General features: G+C 38.5%; 6 non-coding genes across 6 annotated transcripts; all 6 read left to right on the top strand.

The window, feature by feature from the left end:
* Window positions 1–1,537: 1,537 nt before the first annotated feature.
* TRNAA-AGC (transfer RNA alanine (anticodon AGC)) lies at window positions 1,538–1,610 on the top strand. The gene has a single exon. It is a non-coding gene; the product is annotated as a tRNA-Ala (tRNA).
* A 1,107-nt stretch (window positions 1,611–2,717) lies between these two features.
* Window positions 2,718–2,790, top strand: TRNAK-CUU (transfer RNA lysine (anticodon CUU)). The gene has a single exon. It is a non-coding gene; the product is annotated as a tRNA-Lys (tRNA).
* A 1,182-nt stretch (window positions 2,791–3,972) lies between these two features.
* TRNAA-AGC (transfer RNA alanine (anticodon AGC)) lies at window positions 3,973–4,045 on the top strand. Its single transcript has one exon. It is a non-coding gene; the product is annotated as a tRNA-Ala (tRNA).
* A 352-nt stretch (window positions 4,046–4,397) lies between these two features.
* On the top strand, window positions 4,398–4,470 carry TRNAK-CUU (transfer RNA lysine (anticodon CUU)). The gene has a single exon. It is a non-coding gene; the product is annotated as a tRNA-Lys (tRNA).
* Window positions 4,471–7,331: 2,861 nt separating this feature from the next.
* On the top strand, window positions 7,332–7,404 carry TRNAA-AGC (transfer RNA alanine (anticodon AGC)). Its single transcript has one exon. It is a non-coding gene; the product is annotated as a tRNA-Ala (tRNA).
* A 3,285-nt stretch (window positions 7,405–10,689) lies between these two features.
* On the top strand, window positions 10,690–10,762 carry TRNAA-AGC (transfer RNA alanine (anticodon AGC)). The gene has a single exon. It is a non-coding gene; the product is annotated as a tRNA-Ala (tRNA).
* The last annotated feature ends 2,252 nt before the right edge of the window (window positions 10,763–13,014 follow it).

Raw genomic sequence — 13,014 nt, 5'->3', positions numbered from 1 at the left:
AATCACAGATGGCTTTCATATATGGTAACATCATAACAACTAATGAGATTTTATCAAAAGGGTTTAGGTATTCGTTAGCTTGTGAGAGCAATTTGAGTTCTTATGCAATCTCACAATGACATTTCCACAACTTCCATTTCAATTTTGTCTCATTTTACTTGACACTCTGTCCACTGAGGGATCTATAAATGATAAGTTCCTTGAAAAACAAGAGTTGAGGAATATCCAGGAACTGGTTTTCTTAATGAAAATCGATCAGTTTGCATACTACTTTATAGAGGGAGCCCGGCTAGCTCACTCGGTAGAGCATGAGACTCTTAATCTCAGGGTCGTGGGGCCCCACGTTGGGCGACAACAAGTAATTTTTGCAGGATTATTGCATTGGCTCTCATAATATGGCAATTAATCTTGCATTATACATGCAATAACTCCCCAAAATTGTATATCTTTGGTTTCCCATTGGTGGGAAATGTAACTTCAAGATTAGGTAGGGCATTAGTCTAGATTAACATACAGCGATATTACTCCTATTCAAGTACTAAACAGGCCAACCTGAACTGTAAAACATCCCCTAAGTGGAGGTAAGGCATCAGTTAGGAGTGAACTGAACACTCATGTAATGGGCAATTTGACTTCAAATAAAGTATTGTAGGCATTAACATTACTTTTGAAATGTAATTCTGAGTGAGCAAACAGGGGAATTACCTCAAATGGTAGAGCGCTCGCTTAGCATGCGAGAGGTAGCGGGATTTATGCCCGCATTCTCCATTCTAAAATGTACATACATTTTATTTTTAACTTGTCATTGCCAAGCTTGTTGCATAGTAAGAACAGAAAAATCACAGATGGCTTTCATATATGGTAACATCATAACAACTAATGAGATTTTATCAAAAGGGTTTAGCTATTCGTTAGCTTGTGAGAGCAATTTGAGTTCTTATGCAATCTCACAATGACATTTCCACAACTTCCATTTCAATTTTGTCTCATTTTACTTGACACTCTGTCCACTGAGGGATCTATAAATGATAAGTTCCTTGAAAAACAAGAGTTGAGGAATATCCAGGAACTGGTTTTCTTAATGAAAATCGATCAGTTTGCATACTACTTTATAGAGGGAGCCCGGCTAGCTCACTCGGTAGAGCATGAGACTCTTAATCTCAGGGTCGTGGGTTCGAGCCCCACGTTGTGCGAAAATGAGTAATTTTTGCAGGATTATTGAATTGGATCTCATAATATGGCAATTAATCTTGCATTAGACATGCATTAACTCCCAAAAATTGTATATCTTTGGTTTCCCATTGGTGGGAAATGTAACTTCAAGATTAGGTAGGGCATTAGTCTAGATTAACATACAGCGATATTACTCCTATTCAAGTACTAAACAGGCCAACCTGAACTGTAAAACATCCCCTAAGTGGAGGTAAGGCATCAGTTAGGAGTGAACTGAACACTCATGTAATGGGCTATTTGACGTCAAATAAAGTGTGGTAGGCATTAACATTACTTTTGAAATGTTATTCTGAGGGAGCACACTGGGGAATTAGCTCAAATGGTAGGGCGCTCGCTTAGCATGCGAGAGGTAGCGGGATCGATGCCCGCATTCTCCATTCTAAAATGTACATACATTTTATTTTTAACTTGTCATTGCCAAGCTTGTTGCATAGTAAGAACAGATAAATCACAGATGGCTTTCATATATGGTCACATCATAACAACTAAAGGGGTTTTATCAAAAGGGTTTAGGTATTCGTTAGCTTGTGAGAGCAATTTGAGTTCTTATGCAATCTCACAATGACATTTCCACAACTTCCATTTCAATTTTGTCTCATTTTACTTGACACTCTGTCCACTGAGGGATCTATAAATGATAAGTTCCTTGAAAAACAAGAGTTGAGGAATATCCAGGAACTGGTTTTCTTAGGTCGTGGGGCCCCACGTTGGGCGACAACAAGTAATTTTTGCAGGATTATTGCATTGACTCTCATAATATGGCAATTAATCTTGCATTATACATGCAATAACTCCCCAAAATTGTATATCTTTGGTTTCCCATTGGTGGGAAATGTAACTTCAAGATTAGGTAGGGCATTAGTCTAGATTAACATACAGTGATATTACTCCTATTCAAGTACTAAACAGGCCAACCTGAACTGTAAAACATCCCCTAAGTGGAGGTAAGGCATCAGTTAGGAGTGAACTGAACACTCATGTAATGGGCAATTTGACTTCAAATAAAGTGTGGAAGGCATTAACATTACTTTTGAAATGTTATTCTGAGGAGAGCACAAAGGGGAATTAGCTCAAATGGTAGAGCGCTCGTTTAGCATGCGAGAGGTAGCGGGATCGATGCCCGCATTCTCCATTCTAAAATGTACATACATTTTATTTTTAACTTGTCAGTGCCAAGCTTGTTGCATAGTAAGAACAGATAAATCACAGATGGCTTTCATATATGGTCACATCATAACAACTAAAGGGGTTTTATCAAAAGGGTTTAGGTATTCGTTAGCTTGTGAGAGCAATTTGAGTTCTTATGCAATCTCACAATGACATTTCCACAACTTCCATTTCAATTTTGTCTCATTTTACTTGACACTCTGTCCACTGAGGGATCTATTAATGATAAGTTCCTTGAAAAACAAGAGTTGAGGAATATCCAGGAACTGGTTTTCTTAATGAAAAACGATCAGTTTGCATACTTCTTTAAAGAGGGAGCCCGGCTATCTCAGTCGGTAGAGCATGAGACTCTTAATCTCAGGGTCGTGGGTTCGAGCCCCACGTTGGGCTAAAACGTGTAATTTTTGCAGGATTATTTCATTGGCTCTCATAATATGGCAATTAATCTTGCATTAGACATGCAATAACTCCCAAAAATTGTATATCTTTGGTTTCCCATTGGTGGGAAATGTAACTTCAAGATTAGGTAGGGCATTAGTCTAGATTAACATACAGCGATATTACTCCTATTCAAGTACTAAACAGGCCAACCTGAACTGTAAAACATACCCTAAGTGGAGGTAAGGCATCAGTTAGGAGTGAACTGAACACTCATGTAATGGGCAATTTGACGTCAAATAAAGTGTGGTAGGCATTAACATTACTTTTGAAATGTTATTTTGAGGGAGTCCACAGGGGAATTAGCTCAAATGGTAGAGCGCTCGCTTAGCATGCGAGAGGTAGCGGGATTGATGCCCGCATTCTCCATTCTAAAATGTACATACATTTTATTTTTAACTTGTCATTGGCAAGCTTGTTGCATAGTAAGAACAGATAAATCACAGATGGCTTTCATATATGGTCACATCATAACAACTAAAGCGGTTTTATCAAAAGGGTTTAGGTATTCGTTAGCTTGTGAGAGCAATTTGAGTTCTTATGCAATCTCACAATGACATTTCCACAACTTCCATTTCAATTTTGTCTCATTTTACTTGACACTCTGTCCACTGAGGGATCTATAAATGATAAGTTCCTTGAAAAACAAGAGTTGAGGAATATCCAGGAACTGGTTTTCTTAATGAAAAACGATCAGTTTGCATACTACTTTATAGAGGGAGCCCGGCTAGCTCACTCGGTAGAGCATGAGACTCTTAATCTCAGGGTCGTGGGGCCCCACGTTGGGCGACAACAAGTAATTTTTGCAGGATTATTGCATTGACTCTCATAATATGGCAATTAATCTTGCATTATACATGCAATAACTCCCCAAAATTGTATATCTTTGGTTTCCCATTGGTGGGAAATGTAACTTCAAGATTAGGTAGGGCATTAGTCTAGATTAACATACAGTGATATTACTCCTATTCAAGTACTAAACAGGCCAACCTGAACTGTAAAACATCCCCTAAGTGGAGGTAAGGCATCAGTTAGGAGTGAACTGAACACTCATGTAATGGGCAATTTGACTTCAAATAAAGTGTGGAAGGCATTAACATTACTTTTGAAATGTTATTCTGAGGAGAGCACAAAGGGGAATTAGCTCAAATGGTAGAGCGCTCGCTTAGCATGCGAGAGGTAGCGGGATCGATGCCCGCATTCTCCATTCTAAAATGTACATACATTTTATTTTTAACTTGTCAGTGCCAAGCTTGTTGCATAGTAAGAACAGATAAATCACAGATGGCTTTCATATATGGTCACATCAAAACAACTAAAGGGGTTTTATCAAAAGGGTTTAGGTATTCGTTAGCTTGTGAGAGCAATTTGAGTTCTTATGCAATCTCACAATGACATTTCCACAACTTCCATTTCAATTTTGTCTCATTTTACTTGACACTCTGTCCACTGAGGGATCTATAAATGATAAGTTCCTTGAAAAACAAGAGTTGAGGAATATCCAGGAACTGGTTTTCTTAATGAAAAACGATCAGTTTGCATACTTCTTTAAAGAGGGAGCCCGGCTATCTCAGTCGGTAGAGCATGAGACTCTTAATCTCAGGGTCGTGGGTTCGAGCCCCACGTTGGGCGAAAACGCGTAATTTTTGCAGGATTATTTCATTGGCTCTCATAATATGGCAATTAATCTTGCATTAGACATGCAATAACTCCCAAAAATTGTATATCTTTGGTTTCCCATTGGTGGGAAATGTAACTTCAAGATTAGGTAGGGCATTAGTCTAGATTAACATACAGCGATATTACTCCTATTCAAGTACTAAACAGGCCAACCTGAACTGTAAAACATCCCCTAAGTGGAGGTAAGGCATCAGTTAGGAGTGAACTGAACACTCATGTAATGGGCAATTTGACGTCAAATAAAGTGTGGTAGGCATTAACATTACTTTTGAAATGTTATTTTGAGGGAGTCCACAGGGGAATTAGCTCAAATGGTAGAGCGCTCGCTTAGCATGCGAGAGGTAGCGGGATTGATGCCCGCATTCTCCATTCTAAAATGTACATACATTTTATTTTTAACTTGTCATTGGCAAGCTTGTTGCATAGTAAGAACAGATAAATCACAGATGGCTTTCATATATGGTCACATCATAACAACTAAAGCGGTTTTATCAAAAGGGTTTAGGTATTCGTTAGCTTGTGAGAGCAATTTGAGTTCTTATGCAATCTCACAATGACATTTCCACAACTTCCATTTCAATTTTGTCTCATTTTACTTGACACTCTGTCCACTGAGGGATCTATAAATGATAAGTTCCTTGAAAAACAAGAGTTGAGGAATATCCAGGAACTGGTTTTCTTAATGAAAAACGATCAGTTTGCATACTACTTTATAGAGGGAGCCCGGCTAGCTCACTCGGTAGAGCATGAGACTCTTAATCTCAGGGTCGTGGGGCCCCACGTTGGGCGAAAACAAGAAATTTTTGCAGGATTATTGCATTGGCTCTCATAATATGGCAATTAATCTTGCATTATACATGCAATAACTCCCAAAAATTGTATACCTTTGGTTTCCCATTGGTGGGAAATGTAACTTCAAGATTAGGTAGGGCATTAGTCTAGATTAACATACAGCGATATTACTCCTATTCAAGTACTAAACAGGCCAACCTGAACTGTAAAACATCCCCTAAGTGGAGGTAAGGCATCAGTTAGGAGTGAACTGAACACTCATGTAATGGGCAATTTGACTTCAAATAAAGTGTTGTAGGCATTAACATTACTTTTGAAATGTAATTCTGAGTGAGCACACAGGGGAATTACCTCAAATGGTAGAGCGCTCGCTTAGCATGCGAGAGGTAGCGGGATTTATGCCCGCATTCTCCATTCTAAAATGTACATACATTTTATTTTTAACTTGTCATTGCCAAGCTTGTTGCATAGTAAGAACAGAAAAATCACAGATGGCTTTCATATATGGTCACATCATAACAACTAATGAGATTTTATCAAAAGGGTTTAGGTATTCGTTAGCTTGTGAGAGCAATTTGAGTTCTTATGCAATCTCACAATGACATTTCCACAACTTCCATTTCAATTTTGTCTCATTTTACTTGACACTCTGTCCACTGAGGGATCTATAAATGATAAGTTCCTTGAAAAACAAGAGTTGAGGAATATCCAGGAACTGGTTTTCTTAATGAAAAACGATCAGTTTGCATACTACTTTATAGAGGGAGCCCGGCTAGCTCACTCGGTAGAGCATGAGACTCTTAATCTCAGGGTCGTGGGGCCCCACGTTGGGCGACAACAAGTAATTTTTGCAGGATTATTGCATTGGCTCTCATAATATGGCAATTAATCTTGCATTATACATGCAATAACTCCCCAAAATTGTATATCTTTGGTTTCCCATTGGTGGGAAATGTAACTTCAAGATTAGGTAGGGCATTAGTCTAGATTAACATACAGCGATATTACTCCTATTCAAGTACTAAACAGGCCAACCTGAACTGTAAAACATCCCCTAAGTGGAGGTAAGGCATCAGTTAGGAGTGAACTGAACACTCATGTAATGGGCAATTTGACTTCAAATAAAGTGTTGTAGGCATTAACATTACTTTTGAAATGTAATTCTGAGTGAGCACACAGGGGAATTAGCTCAAATGGTAGAGCGCTCACTTAGCATGCGAGAGGTAGCGGGATTTATGCCCGCATTCTCCATTCTAAAATGTACATACATTTTATTTTTAACTTGTCATTGCCAAGCTTGTTGCATAGTAAGAACAGAAAAATCACAGATGGCTTTCATATATGGTCACATCATAACAACTAATGAGATTTTATCAAAAGGGTTTAGGTATTCGTTAGCTTGTGAGAGCAATTTGAGTTCTTATGCAATCTCACAATGACATTTCCACAACTTCCATTTCAATTTTGTCTCATTTTACTTGACACTCTGTCCACTGAGGGATCTATAAATGATAAGTTCCTTGAAAAACAAGAGTTGAGGAATATCCAGGAACTGGTTTTCTTAATGAAAAACGATCAGTTTGCATACTGCTTTAAAGAGGGAGCCCGGCTAGCTCAGACGGTAGAGCATGAGACTCTTTATCTCAGGGTCGTGGGTTTGAGCCCCACGTTCGGCGAAAACGAGTAATTTTTGCAGGATTATCGCATTGGATCTCATAATATGGCAATTAATCTTGCATTAGACATGCAATAACTCCCCAAAATAGTATATCTTTGGTTTCCCATTGGTGGGAAATGTAACTTCAAGATTAGGTAGGGCATTAGTCTAGATTAACATACAGCGATATTACTCCTATTCAAGTACTAAACAGGCCAACCTGAACTGTAAAACATCCCCTAAGTGGAGGTAAGGCATCAGTTAGGAGTGAACTGAACACTCATGTAATGGGCAATTTGACTTCAAATAAAGTGTGGAAGGCATTAACATTACTTTTGAAATGTTATTCTGAGGAGAGCACAAAGGGGAATTAGCTCAAATGGTAGAGCGCTCGCTTAGCATGCGAGAGGTAGCGGGATCGATCCCCGCATTCTCCATTCTAAAATGTACGTACATTTTATTTTTAACTTGTCAGTGCCAAGCTTGTTGCATAGTAAGAACAGATAAATCACAGATGGCTTTCATATATGGTCACATCATAACAACTAAAGGGGTTTTATCAAAAGGGTTTAGGTATTCGTTAGCTTGTGAGAGCAATTTGAGTTCTTATGCAATCTCACAATGACATTTCCACAACTTCCATTTCAATTTTGTCTCATTTTACTTGACACTCTGTCCACTGAGGGATCTATAAATGATAAGTTCCTTGAAAAACAAGAGTTGAGGAATATCCAGGAACTGGTTTTCTTAATGAAAAACGATCAGTTTGCATACTACTTTAAAGAGGGAGCCCGGCTATCTCAGTTGGTAGAGCATGAGACTCTTAATCTCAGGGTCGTGGGTTCGAGCCCCACGTTGGGGGAAAACGCATAATTTTTGCAGGATTATTTCATTGGCTCTCATAATATGGCAATTAATCTTGCATTAGACATGCAATAACTCCCAAAAATTGTATATCTTTGGTTTCCCATTGGTGGGAAATGTAACTTCAAGATTAGGTAGGGCATTAGTCTAGATTAACATACAGCGATATTACTCCTATTCAAGTACTAAACAGGCCAACCTGAACTGTAAAACATCCCCTAAGTGGAGGTAAGGCATCAGTTAGGAGTGAACTGAACACTCATGTAATGGGCAATTTGACTTCAAATAAAGTGTTGTAGGCATTAACATTACTTTTGAAATGTAATTCTGAGTGAGCACACAGGGGAATTACCTCAAATGGTAGAGCGCTCGCTTAGCATGCGAGAGGTGGCGGGATTTATGCCCGCATTCTCCATTCTAAAATGTACATACATTTTATTTTTAACTTGTCATTGCCAAGCTTGTTGCATAGTAAGAACAGAAAAATCACAGATGGCTTTCATATATGGTCACATCATAACAACTAATGAGATTTTATCAAAAGGGTTTAGGTATTCGTTAGCTTGTGAGAGCAATTTGAGTTCTTATGCAATCTCACAATGACATTTCCACAACTTCCATTTCAATTTTGTCTCATTTTACTTGACACTCTGTCCACTGAGGGATCTATAAATGATAAGTTCCTTGAAAAACAAGAGTTGAGGAATATCCAGGAACTGGTTTTCTTAATGAAAAACGATCAGTTTGCATACTACTTTATAGAGGGAGCCCGGCTAGCTCACTCGGTAGAGCATGAGACTCTTAATCTCAGGGTCGTGGGGCCCCACGTTGGGAGACAACAAGTAATTTTTGCAGGATTATTGCATTGGCTCTCATAATATGGCAATTAATCTTGCATTATACATGCAATAACTCCCCAAAATTGTATATCTTTGGTTTCCCATTGGTGGGAAATGTAACTTCAAGATTAGGTAGGGCATTAGTCTAGATTAACATACAGCGATATTACTCCTATTCAAGTACTAAACAGGCCAACCTGAACTGTAAAACATCCCCTAAGTGGAGGTAAGGCATCAGTTAGGAGTGAACTGAACACTCATGTAATGGGCAATTTGACTTCAAATAAAGTGTTGTAGGCATTAACATTACTTTTGAAATGTAATTCTGAGTGAGCACACAGGGGAATTAGCTCAAATGGTAGAGCGCTCACTTAGCATGCGAGAGGTAGCGGGATGTATGCCCGCATTCTCCATTCTAAAATGTACATACATTTTATTTTTAACTTGTCATTGCCAAGCTTGTTGCATAGTAAGAACAGAAAAATCACAGATGGCTTTCATATATGGTCACATCATAACAACTAATGAGATTTTATCAAAAGGGTTTAGGTATTCGTTAGCTTGTGAGAGCAATTTGAGTTCTTATGCAATCTCACAATGACATTTCCACAACTTCCATTTCAATTTTATCTCATTTTACTTGACACTCTGTCCACTGAGGGATCTATAAATGATAAGTTCCTTGAAAAACAAGAGTTGAGGAATATCCAGGAACTGGTTTTCTTAATGAAAAACGATCAGTTTGCATACTGCTTTAAAGAGGGAGCCCGGCTAGCTCAGACGGTAGAGCATGAGACTCTTTATCTCAGGGTCGTGGGTTTGAGCCCCACGTTCGGCAAAAACGAGTAATTTTTGCAGGATTATTGCATTGGATCTCATAATATGGCAATTAATCTTGCATTAGACATGCAATAACTCCCCAAAATAGTATATCTTTGGTTTCCCATTGGTGGGAAATGTAACTTCAAGATTAGGTAGGGCATTAGTCTAGATTAACAAACAGCGATATTACTCCTATTCAAGTACTAAACAGGCCAACCTGAACTGTAAAACATCCCCTAAGTGGAGGTAAGGCATCAGTTAGGAGTGAACTGAACACTCATGTAATGGGCAATTTGACTTCAAATAAAGTGTTGTAGGCATTAACATTACTTTTGAAATGTAATTCTGAGTGAGCACACAGGGGAATTACCTCAAATGGTAGAGCGCTCGCTTAGCATGCGAGAGGTAGCGGGATTTATGCCCGCATTCTCCATTCTAAAATGTACATACATTTTATTTTTAACTTGTCATTGCCAAGCTTGTTGCATAGTAAGAACAGAAAAATCACAGATGGCTTTCATATATGGTAACATCATAACAACTAATGAGATTTTATCAAAAGGGTTTAGGTATTCGTTAGCTTGTGAGAGCAATTTGAGTTCTTATGCAATCTCACAATGACATTTCCACAACTTCCATTTCAATTTTGTCTCATTTTACTTGACACTCTGTCCACTGAGGGATCTATAAATGATAAGTTCCTTGAAAAACAAGAGTTGAGGAATATCCAGGAACTGGTTTTCTTAATGAAAATCGATCAGTTTGCATACTACTTTATAGAGGGAGCCCGGCTAGCTCACTCGGTAGAGCATGAGACTCTTAATCTCAGGGTCGTGGGGCCCCACGTTGGGCGACAACAAGTAATTTTTGCAGGATTATTGCATTGACTCTCATAATATGGCAATTAATCTTGCATTATACATGCAATAACTCCCCAAAATTGTATATCTTTGGTTTCCCATTGGTGGGAAATGTAACTTCAAGATTAGGTAGGGCATTAGTCTAGATTAACATACAGCGATATTACTCCTATTCAAGTACTAAACAGGCCAACCTGAACTGTAAAACATCCCCTAAGTGGAGGTAAGGCATCAGTTAGGAGTGAACTGAACACTCATGTAATGGGCAATTTGACTTCAAATAAAGTGTGGAGGCATTAACATTACTTTTGAAATGTTATTCTGAGGAGAGCACAAAGGGGAATTAGCTCAAATGGTAGAGCGCTCGCTTAGCATGCGAGAGGTAGCGGGATCGATGCCCGCATTCTCCATTCTAAAATGTACATACATTTTATTTTTAACTTGTCAGTGCCAAGCTTGTTGCATAGTAAGAACAGATAAATCACAGATGGCTTTCATATATGGTCACATCATAACAACTAAAGGGGTTTTATCAAAAGGGTTTAGGTATTCGTTAGCTTGTGAGAGCAATTTGAGTTCTTATGCAATCTCACAATGACATTTCCACAACTTCCATTTCAATTTTGTCTCATTTTACTTGACACTCTGTCCACTGAGGGATCTATAAATGATAAGTTCCTTGAAAAACAAGAGTTGAGGAATATCCAGGAACTGGTTTTCTTAATGAAAATCGATCAGTTTGCATACTACTTTATAGAGGGAGCCCGGCTAGCTCACTCGGTAGAGCATGAGACTCTTAATCTCAGGGTCGTGGGGCCCCACGTTGGGCGAAAACAAGAAATTTTTGCAGGATTATTGCATTGGCTCTCATAATATGGCAATTAATCTTGCATTATACATGCAATAACTCCCAAAAATTGTATATCTTTGGTTTCCCATTGGTGGGAAATGTAACTTCAAGATTAGGTAGGGCATTAGTCTAGATTAACATACAGCGATATTACTCCTATTCAAGTACTAAACAGGCCAACCTGAACTGTAAAACATCCCCTAAGTGGAGGTAAGGCATCAGTTAGGAGTGAACTGAACACTCATGTAATGGGCAATTTGACGTCAAATAAAGTGTGGTAGGCATTAACATTACTTTTGAAATGTTATTTTGAGGGAGTCCACAGGGGAATTAGCTCAAATGGTAGAGTGCTCGCTTAGCATGCGAGAGGTAGCGGGATTGATGCCCGCATTCTCCATTCTAAAATGTACATACATTTTATTTTTAACTTGTCATTGGCAAGCTTGTTGCATAGTAAGAACAGATAAATCACAGATGGCTTTCATATATGGTCACATCATAACAACTAAAGCGGTTTTATCAAAAGGGTTTAGGTATTCGTTAGCTTGTGAGAGCAATTTGAGTTCTTATGCAATCTCACAATGACATTTCCACAACTTCCATTTCAATTTTGTCTCATTTTACTTGACACTCTGTCCACTGAGGGATCTATAAATGATAAGTTCCTTGAAAAACAAGAGTTGAGGAATATCCAGGAACTGGTTTTCTTAATGAAAAACGATCAGTTTGCATACTACTTTATAGAGGGAGCCCGGCTAGCTCACTCGGTAGAGCATGAGACTCTTAATCTCAGGGTCGTGGGGCCCCACGTTGGGCGAAAACAAGAAATTTTTGCAGGATTATTGCATTGGCTCTCATAATATGGCAATTAATCTTGCATTATACATGCAATAACTCCCAAAAATTGTATATCTTTGGTTTCCCATTGGTGGGAAATGTAACTTCAAGATTAGGTAGGGCATTAGTCTAGATTAACATACAGCGATATTACTCCTATTCAAGTACTAAACAGGCCAACCTGAACTGTAAAACATCCCCTAAGTGGAGGTAAGGCATCAGTTAGGAGTGAACTGAACACTCATGTAATGGGCAATTTGACTTCAAATAAAGGGTTGTAGGCATTAACATTACTTTTGAAATGTAATTCTGAGTGAGCACACAGGGGAATTACCTCAAATGGTAGAGCGCTCGCTTAGCATGCGAGAGGTAGCGGGATTTATGCCCGCATTCTCCATTCTAAAATGTACATACATTTTATTTTTAACTTGTCATTGCCAAGCTTGTTGCATAGTAAGAACAGAAAAATCACAGATGGCTTTCATATATGGTCACATCATAACAACTAATGAGATTTTATCAAAAGGGTTTAGGTATTCGTTAGCTTGTGAGAGCAATTTGAGTTCTTATGCAATCTCACAATGACATTTCCACAACTTCCATTTCAATTTTGTCTCATTTTACTTGACACTCTGTCCACTGAGGGATCTATAAATGATAAGTTCCTTGAAAAACAAGAGTTGAGGAATATCCAGGAACTGGTTTTCTTAATGAAAATCGATCAGTTTGCATACTACTTTATAGAGGGAGCCCGGCTAGCTCACTCGGTAGAGCATGAGACTCTTAATCTCAGGGTCGTGGGGCCCCACGTTGGGCGACAACAAGTAATTTTTGCAGGATTATTGCATTGGCTCTCATAATATGGCAATTAATCTTGCATTATACATGCAATAACTCCCCAAAATTGTATATCTTTGGTTTCCCATTGGTGGGAAATGTAACTTCAAGATTAGGTAGGGCATTAGTCTAGATTAA

Source organism: Lissotriton helveticus, chromosome 1_2, assembly GCF_964261635.1.
Source record: "Lissotriton helveticus chromosome 1_2, aLisHel1.1, whole genome shotgun sequence".
In the NCBI taxonomy this organism is placed as follows: domain Eukaryota; kingdom Metazoa; phylum Chordata; class Amphibia; order Caudata; family Salamandridae; genus Lissotriton; species Lissotriton helveticus.
The sequence above is the reverse complement of the archived record's forward strand: the minus strand, read 5'-3'. Positions and strand labels throughout refer to the sequence as shown.